The following is a 9685-nucleotide window of genomic DNA, read 5'->3' on the forward strand; positions in this document are numbered from 1 at the left end:
ACCCCGCCCCCCGAACCGCCGCGCACCCACCGCCGCGCGGTGACGTCATAGCCCCGCCCCCTGCGGCTGCTGAGGGGCGGGGCCACAGTGAACAATGGTGTTAAAGGGTCTAAAATCACCACAGACAATGCTGCGAAACTCAGCAGGCCAGGCAGGCCTCTCCATGGCCACAGTGAACAATGGTGTTAAAGGGTCTAAAATCACCACGGACAATGCTGGGAAACTCAGCAGGCCAGGCAGGCCTCTCCATGGCCACAGTGAACAATGGTGTTAAAGGGTCTAAAATCACCACAGACAATGCTGCAAAACTCAGCAGGCCAGGCAGGCCTCTCCATGGCCACAGTGAACAATGGTGTTAAAGGGTCTAAAATCACCACAGACAATGCTGGGAAACTCAGCAGGCCAGGCAGGCCTCTCCATGGCCACAGTGAACAATGATGTTAAAGGGTCTAAAATCACCACAGACAATGCTGCAAAACTCAGCAGGCCGGGCAACATCCGTGCAGGGAAATTAGAGTCATTGTTTCCGGTCTAACCCTTTATCAAGACTAAAGAGACACAGGGAATGAAATAGATTGAAAGACCAGCTGGGAGAGAACCAAAGAGAAGAGACATTAAGAAGTATTCAAAACCAGACGAGATGGTGATAGGAATTCCACCCCGCCTCCTGCAAGGACTCTATTCCATTCTCCCAGTTTCTCCGTCTCCGCCGTGTCTGCTCCAACGATGCCACCTTCCACACCAGTGCTTCTGACATGTCTTCCTTTTTCCTCAACCGAGGATTCCCCTCTGCCGTGGTTGACACGGCCCTCGACCGGGTCCGTTCGATCTCCCGCACTTCTGCCCTCACCCCTGCCGCTCCCTCCCGAAACCATGACAGGGTTCCCCTTATCCTCACCTTTCACCCCACCAGCCTCCACATTCAACGGACCATCCTCCGCCATTTCTGCCACCTCCAACCTGATCCCACCACCAAACACATCTTCCCCTCCCCTGCCCTTTCAGCATTCCGTAGGGACCGCTCCCTCCAAGACACCCTAGTCCACTCCTCTATCACCCCCAACAACCCTTCCCCTTCTCCTGGCACCTTCCTGTGCAAGCGCAGGAGGTGTGACACCTGCCCCTATACCTCCCCCCTTCCCACTGTCCAGGGCCCCAAACACCCCTTCCAGGTGAAACAGCGATTTACTTGTACTTCTTGCAATCTAGTATACTGTATTCGCTGCTCACGATGCGGTCTCCTCTACATTGGGGAGACCAAACGCAGATTGGGTGACCGCTTTGCGGAACACCTCCGTTCAGTCCGTAAGGGGGACCCCGAGCTTCCGGTCGCCTGTCATTTTAATTCACCGCCCCATTCCCACTCAGACCTCACTGTACTCGGGCTCTTGCATTGTTCCACGGAAGCTCAACGTAAACTCGAGCAACAGCACCTCATCTTCCGATTAGGCACTTTACAGCCTTCCGGACTCAATATCGAGTTCAACAATTTCTGATCATAACCTCGGCCCCTATTACATTTTTACTTATATATTTTATATTTTTTATCCACTCCTTTGTTTTGGCCTTTCCCCCCCCCCCTTTTCTTTTTTTTCTCTCTCCCACATGGCAGCTGTCTCCCATTCTGCCAGCGCATTTCACTCCTAATCTAGAGCTGTCTTTTGTCTCCACTAGTCCTATCGCCATCTGTTTGGTTTTGAATACCTCTTAATGTCTCTTCTCTTTTGTTCTCTCCCAGCCTGGCCTCTTAATCTATTTCATTCCCTGTGCCTCTTTAGTCTTGATAAAGGGTTTTGACCCGAAACGTCGACTCTAATTTCTCTCCACAGATGTTGCCTGGCCTGCTGAGTTTTCCCAGCATTTTCTGTTGTTATTTCGGATTTACAGCATCTGCAGTATTTTGCTATTGTACATCATGCTAAAAGGTCTAAGTGTGTTAAAAAAAACAAGCCTGAAGGCTTTGTGTCTTAATGCGAGGAGCATTCGTAATAAGGTGGATGAATTAGCTGCGCAAATAGAGGTAAACAAATATGATTTGATTGGGATTACGGAAACATGGCTCCAGGGTGGCCAAGGCAGGGAACTCAACATCCAGGGGTATTCAATATTCAGGAAAGACAGACAAAAAGGAAAGGGAGGTGGGGTAGCATTGCTGGCTAAAGAGGGGATTAACACAATGCTAAGGAAGGATATTAGCTCTGATGATGTGGAATCTGTATAGGTAGAACTGAGAAATACCAAGGGGCAGAAAACGTTAGTGGGAGTGGTATATAGACCTCCAAACAGTAATGCAGAGGTTGGAGATGGCATTAAAAGGGAAATTAGAGAAGCGTGCAATAAGGGTACAGCAGCTATCATGGGTGACTTTAATCTACATATAGATTGGGCTAACCAAATTAGTAACAATACTGTGGAGGAGGAATTCCTAGAGTGTTTACGGGATGGTTTGCTGGACCAATATATTGAGGAACCAACCAGAGATCAGGCCATCTTAGACTGGGTATTATATAATGAGAAAGGATGAATTAGCAATCCTGTTGTACGAGGCCCCTTGGGTTGGAGCGATCATAATATGATCGAATTCTTAATTAAGATGGAGAATGAAGTAGTTGACTCAGAGACTGGGGTCCTGAATTTAAATAAAGGAAACTACGATGGTCTGAGGCGCGAGTTGGGTAGAATTGATTGGGGAATGTCACTCAAAGGGTTGACGGTGGATAGGCAATGGCAAACATTCAAAGACCGCATGGATGAACTACAGAATTTGTTCATCCCAGTTTGGCATAAAAATAAAACAAAAAAGGTGACTCAACTGTGGCTAACAAGGGAAATTAGGGATAGCATAAGATCCAAGGAGAGGACATATAAATTTGCCAGAAAAAACAATAATCCTGAGGATTGGGAGCAGTTTAGGATTCAACAAAGGAGGACAAAGGGATTAATTAAGAAAGGGAAAATAGAATATGAGAGTAAGCTTTCAGGGAACATAAAAACTGACTGTAAAAGCTTTTGTAGATATGTGAAGAGAAAAGGATTGGTGAAGTCAAATGTAGGTCCCTTGCAGTCAGAATCAGGGGAATTTATAATGGGGAACAAAGAAATGGCAGACCAACTAAATACATATTTTGGTTCTGTCTTCACAAAGGACACAAATAACCTCCCAGAAATTCCGGGGAACATAGGGTCTGATGAAAATGAGGAACTGAAAGAAATCAGTATTTGTAGGGAAATGGTGTTAGGGAAATTGATGGGACTGAAGGCCAATAAATCCCCAGGGCCTGATAATCTACATCCTAGGGTACTTAAGGAAGTGGCCCTAGAAATAGTAGATGCATTGCTGATCATCTTCCAACATTCGATGGAATCTGGAACAGTACCCATGGATTGGAGGGTAGCTAATGTTACCCCACTATTCAAAAAAGGTGGTAGAGAGAAAACGGGGAATTACAGACCGGTAAGCCTGACATCGGTAGTGGGGAAAATGCTAGAGTCCATTATAAAAGATGTAATAGCAGAGCACTTGGTAAACTGTGACAGGATTGGACAAAGTCAACATGGATTCACAAAAGGTAAATCGTGCTTGACGAATCTACTGGAATATTTTGAGGATGTAACTGGTAAAATAGATAAGGGAGAACCAGTGGATGTGGTGTATCTGGACTTTCAGGGGGCCTTCGATAAGGTCCTGCATAAGAGATTGGCGTGTAAAGTTGGGGCACATGGGATCGGGGGCAAGGTATTGACTTGGATAGAGAACTGGTTGGCAGACAGAAAGCAAAGAGTTGGAATAAACGGGTCTTTTTCTGAATGGCAGCAGTGACTAGTGGGGTACCGCAGGGATCGGTCCTTGGACCCCAGCTATTCACAATATATATAAACTAGCTGGGGGAGCCCGGCTTTGCCAGGGCTGTTTTGGGCCGGGCGGTTTAAATCGAGTCCCAGGCTTTGGGGCCTCTCTGTGTCCCTCTGTGAATCTGGTGCCGGGCAACATTTTAAATGGAGTCCCAGGCTTTTGGGCCCTGTCTCTGTGTCCCTCTCTCAATCTGCTGCCAGGCAACATTTCTACCTTTTAATACCTTGAAAGATGAAAGTGAAAGTACTTATAAAACGTTTTTGGTAAATCTTATGTTATTTTTAAAAGAGATACTAACTTTTTCAAAGCTGGATGATCAAAGTAGTTTGAGCTGGAAGCTGAAGTAATGGCAGTGAAACAATGGCTGCCAGATCCCGGAGATGAAAACGGTTAGTCCCACACACACACACCGATTGGCCAACCATCAGGGGACCGTACTGTAGGATTGGTCAATCGTGACGGCACAGGATTGGTCGAACCTTGACATCAGTCAATCAATGCTAAGTAGCAGATAATAAGTTTAATTTTGAAGGTGTTTTGCATAAGGCATGAACAATTTTGGTCCGACCGAAAAGTAAATACGCTTACGACCGTCCCGGAACCGTAAGCTTTCTTCGGAGGTAACGCGCGCGTAGGTACGCTCTATAACTTTCGAGCGCATAGCCAGACAGACGCACACCCGAGGACAGAAGGACAGACAGATCGACTCGTTTATATATATAGATAGATAGAGATAGATGATCTGGACAAGGGAATTAGATGTAATATCTCCAAATTTGCAGATGAGACAAAGCTGGGTGGGTGTGTGTGCTGTGAGGAGGATGCCGAGAAACTCCAGGATGATTTGGACATGTTGGGTAATTGGGCAGAAACATGGCAGGTGCAATATAATGTGGATAAATGTGAGGTTATCCACTTCGGTGGCAAAAACAGGAAGGCAGATTATTATCTGAATGGCAATAGATTGGGAGAAGGGGAAGTGCAACGAAACCTGGGTGTCCTTGTGCACCAGTCGCTGAAGGTAAGCATGCAGGTGCAGCAGGCAGTTAAGAAGGCAAATGGTATGTTGGGCTTCGTAGCGAGAGGGTTTGAGTACAGGAACAAGGATGTCTTGCTGCAGTTGTACAGGGCCTTGGTGAGACCACATCTTGAGTATTGTGTGCAGTTTTGGTTGCCTTATCTGAGGAAGGACATTCTTGCTATGCAAGGAGTGCAGCGAAGTTTCACCAGGCTGATACCTGGGATGGCAGGAATGACGTACGAGGAGAGATTGTGTCGATTGGGCTTATACTCACTGGAGTTTAGAAGATTGAGAGGGGCTCTCATCGAAACCTATAAAATTCTGTCAGGCCTGTGTAGTGTATGTACCTTTAAGAGAGAACTACTTTTACAGCTCCTGTATACTGTAGTACCGGCAGTGACCACACCTGTATATAAGCTTTGAGCATGCCTCTGAACTGCAGTCTTGAGACTACCCTACTCCAGTAAACACCTGTTGATTGTTAAGTTACAGCCTCCGTGTAGTTATTGGGAAACAGCATACCCTAAGAATCACGGATCTAATTGCCTGGACAGACTAGATGCTGGAAGGATGTTCCCGATGGTCGGGGAGTCCAGAACCAGGGGTCATAGTCTAAGGATAAGGGGTAGGACATTTAGGACTGAAATGAGGAGGAATTTCTTCACCCAGAGAGTGGTGAACCTGTGGAATTCTCTGCCACAGAGGCCGGTGGAGGCCAGTTCATTAAATATATTCAAGAAAGATTTGGATATATTTCTTAAGGTTAAAGGGATCAAGGGATATGGGGAGAAGGCAGGGACAGGGTACTGAATTTCAATGATTAGCCATGATCTCATTGAATGGCGGAGCAGGCTCGAAGGGCCGAATGGCCTACGCCTGCTCCTATCTTCTATGTAACCCAAGGGGCCTCGTACAACAACATTGCTAATTAATCCTTTCTCGTTACACAATACCCAGTCTAAGATGGCCTGATCTCTGGTTGGTTCCTCGACATATTGGTCCAGGAAACCATCCCGTAAACACTCCAGGAATTCGTCCTCCACAGTAGAGGACATGAGAGGGGGGAGAGGGTGTCCCTTCAAATGTGGAGGGGGGTGGGTGTCCCTTTAAATGCGGAGGGGGGAGGGTGTCCCTTTAAATGCGGAGGGGGGAGTCCCTTTAAATGCGGAGGGGGGTGGGTGTCCCTTGAAATGCGGAGGGGGGAGGGTGTCCCTTGAAATGCGGAGGGGGGAGGGTGTCCCTTGAAATGCGGAGGGGGTGGGTGTCCCTTTAAATGCGGAGGGGGGTGGGTGACCCTTTAAATGCGGAGGGGGTGGGTGTCCCTTTAAATGCGGAGGGGGGTGGGTGTCCCTTGAAATGCGGAGGGGGGTGGGTGTCCCTTTAACTGCGGAGGGGGTGGGTGTCCCTTTAAATGCGGAGGGGGTGGGTGTCCCTTTAAATGTGGAGGGGGTGGGTGTCCCTTTAAATGTGGAGAGGCGGGGCCGCGCATGCTCATTCGGCCCCCTCACCACAACACCAGGCTGCTAGTGCGCCTGCGCGGGGCCTCCGGGGAGCAGACGGAAGACCGGGCCCGGGGAAGAGGCGGAATCAGCGGCCGGGGTAAAGTAAAGTGTTGGGGAATCGATTTAAATCGAGGTGAGGGGGGGAGCGGAGAGCGAGATTATAAAGTAAAAGACGAGAAAAGCCAAACCTGGGAGTCGGGCGGGCGGGACCTCCGCGGACACCGAACGGAGCGGATTGACCCGCGCGGGGGGGCGGAGTGAGCCGGAGCAATGTGATTCTGACTGACGGGAGCGCGGACCAATAGGAAGAGGGCTGAGCTGGGAGGACTGAGTTGGGAGCCTGGTGTTGTGGTGAGGGGGCCGAATGAGCATGCGTGGCCCCGCCTCTCCACATTTAAAGGGACGCCAACTCTCCGACACCTCCTCCTACCCCCACCTGGACCATGACCCCACTACCGAACATCAAACCACCGTTTCCAAGACTGTCACTGACCTCATCTCCTCTGGAGATCTTCCCCCTGCTGCCACCAACCTCATAGTTCCCCAACCCCGCACAGCCCGCTTCTACCTCCTTCCCAAGATCCACAAACAGGACTGCCCTGGTAGACCCATTGTTTCAGCCTGTTCTTGCCCTACAGAACTTATCTCTTCCTATCTTGACTCTATCTTTTCTCCCCTTGTCCAGTCTCTTCCCACCTACATCCGCGACTCTTCGGACGCTCTCCGCCACTTTAACAGTTTCCAGTTTCCTGGCCCCAACCGCTTCCTTTTCACCATGGACGTACAATCCCTCTACACCTCCATCCCCCACCCGGATGGCCTGAGGGCGCTCCGCTTCTTCCTTGAACAGAGGCCTGACCAGTCCCCATCCACCACGACCCTCCTCCGCCTGGCTGAACTTGTTCTCACATTGAACAACTTCTCCTTTAACTCCACTCATTTCCTCCAAATCAAAGGTGTTGCCATGGGTACCCGCATGGGTCCTAGCTATGCCTGCCTTTTCGTGGGCTATGTGGAACAATCTTTGTTCCAGTCCTACTCGGGTCCCCTCCCTCACCTCTTTTTCCGATACATTGATGACTGTATCGGTGCCGTTTCCTGCTCTCGCCCCGAACTTGACAATTTCATTCACTTTGCCTCCAATTTCCACCCTTCCCTCACCTTCACATGGTCCATCTCGGACTCTTCCCTTCCCTTCCTCGACTTCTCCGTCTCCATCTCTGGGGATAGGTTATCGACCAATATTTACTACAAGCCCACTGACTCCCACAGCTACCTGGACTACACTTCCTCCCACCCCGCTTCCTGTAAGGACTCTATTCCATTCTCCCAGTTTCTCCGCCTCCGCCGTATCTGCTCCGACGACGCCACCTTCCACACCAGTGCTTCAGACATGTCTTCCTTTTTCCGCAACCGAGGATTCCCCTCTACTGTGGTTGACACTGCCCTCGACCGTGTCAGTTCTATCTCCCGCACTTCTGCCCTCACCCCTGCCCCTCCCTCCCGGAACCACGATAGGGTTCCCCTTGTCCTCACCTTTCACCCCACCAGCCTCCACATTCAACGGATCATCCTCCGGCATTTCCGCTACCTCCAAAGTGATCCCACCACCAAACGTATCTTCCCCTCCCCTCCCCTTTCAGCATTCCGCAGGGACCGCTGCCTCCGAGACACCCTAGTCCACTCCTCTATCACCCCAAACAGCCCTTCCTCTTCGCCTGGCACCTTCCCGTGCAAGCGGAGGAGATGTAACACCTGCCCCTATACCTCCCCCCTTCCCACTGTCCAGGGCCCCAAACACCCCTTCCAGGTGAAACAGCGATTTACTTGTACTTCTCGCAATCTAGTATACTGTATTCGCTGCTCACGATGCGGTCTCCTCTACATTGGGGAGACCAAACGCAGATTGGGTGACCGCTTTGCGGAACACCTCCGTTCAGTCCGTAAGGGTGACCCCGAGCTTCCGGTCGCCTGTCATTTTAATTCACCGCTCCATTCCCACTCGGACCTCACCGTCCTTGGCCTCTTGTATTGTTCCACGGAAGCTCAACGTAAACTCGAGGAACAGCACCTCATCTTCCGATTAGGCAGTCTGCAGCCTTCCGGACTCAATATCGAGTTCAACAATTTCAGATCATAAGCTCGGCCCCCATTTCATTTTCTCTTGTATTTGTTCCACTCCTTTCCCCCCCCCCCCTCCTTTCCTTTTGTTTCTCTCTCACACCTGGCAGCTATCTTTTGCCCTGCCAGTACACTTTACACCTAATCCCAGCCTATTACCATCTCGTCTAGCTTCTAATCTCTTTTACTTCTTTTGTTTCTTTTATTCTTTTGTCCGATCGCAGCCCTGCCTCCGATCTAGTTTCTTTTCTTTCCAGTTTTGAAGGGTCCAACCCGAAACGTCAACTCAAATTTCTCTCCACGGATGTTGCCTGACCTGCTGAGTTTTTCCAGCTTTTTCTGTTGTTATCTGGGAGGACTGAACTGGACGGCCTGGTCCTCCAATCAATGGCGGCGCGGCTAGGGGGCGGGGCCTCCTCCCCGGCGCTGAGGCTGGGGCCGATTGTGACGTCATCAGAGGAAGAGGCCCAATCAGGTGGATGGAGGCCCGACCCGGCCTGTGACTGACGGGAGCTCTGACCAATAGGACGAGGTCTGAGGTGGGAGGACTGAACTGCGCGGCGATTGTGACGCGCTGTCCCCAGGTGAGAGCAGCTCAGGCAGCACCGAGCTGGGGCTGGAATCTGGGAGAGGGGCCGCAGGCAGCACAGAGCTGGGGCTGGAATCTGGGAGAGGGGCCGCAGGCAGCACAGAGCTGGGGCTGGAATCTGGGAGAGGGGCCGCAGTCAGCACAGAGCTGGGGCTGGAATCTGGGAGAGGGGCCGCAGGCAGCACAGAGCTGGGGCTGGAATCTGGGAGAGGGGCCGCAGGCAGCACAGAGCTGGGGCTGGAATCTGGGAGAGGGGCCGCAGGCAGCACAGAGCTGGGGCTGGAATCTGGGAGAGGGGCCGCAGTAAGCACAGAGCTGGGGCTGGAATCTGGGAGAGGGGCCGCAGTAAGCACAGAGCTGGCAAAGTGGCAGAAGCTTCACAATACAAGCTCCGCTCTAAAGTGCGATTATTATTATTTTTGTTTTTCCTCATTTGTGGGGGTGTTTCTCTTTGGCGCGCGCCGATCCAACCGACCTCTGGGAGTTGCGTGCTGGCGTCAGCGCGTAAGCGGAGGGGGGGTGATTGGCGGGCGCCTCGCGTCAATCAGGAGTGCGGAAAACGCTGGGAGGACCGGTCGGGCTGACGGTCCTCCAATCAA

Source organism: Somniosus microcephalus, unplaced genomic scaffold (assembly GCF_052327205.1).
Source record: "Somniosus microcephalus isolate GS21.2 unplaced genomic scaffold, FLI_Smic_1.0 unresolved_chr4, whole genome shotgun sequence".
Taxonomy (NCBI): domain Eukaryota; kingdom Metazoa; phylum Chordata; class Chondrichthyes; order Squaliformes; family Somniosidae; genus Somniosus; species Somniosus microcephalus.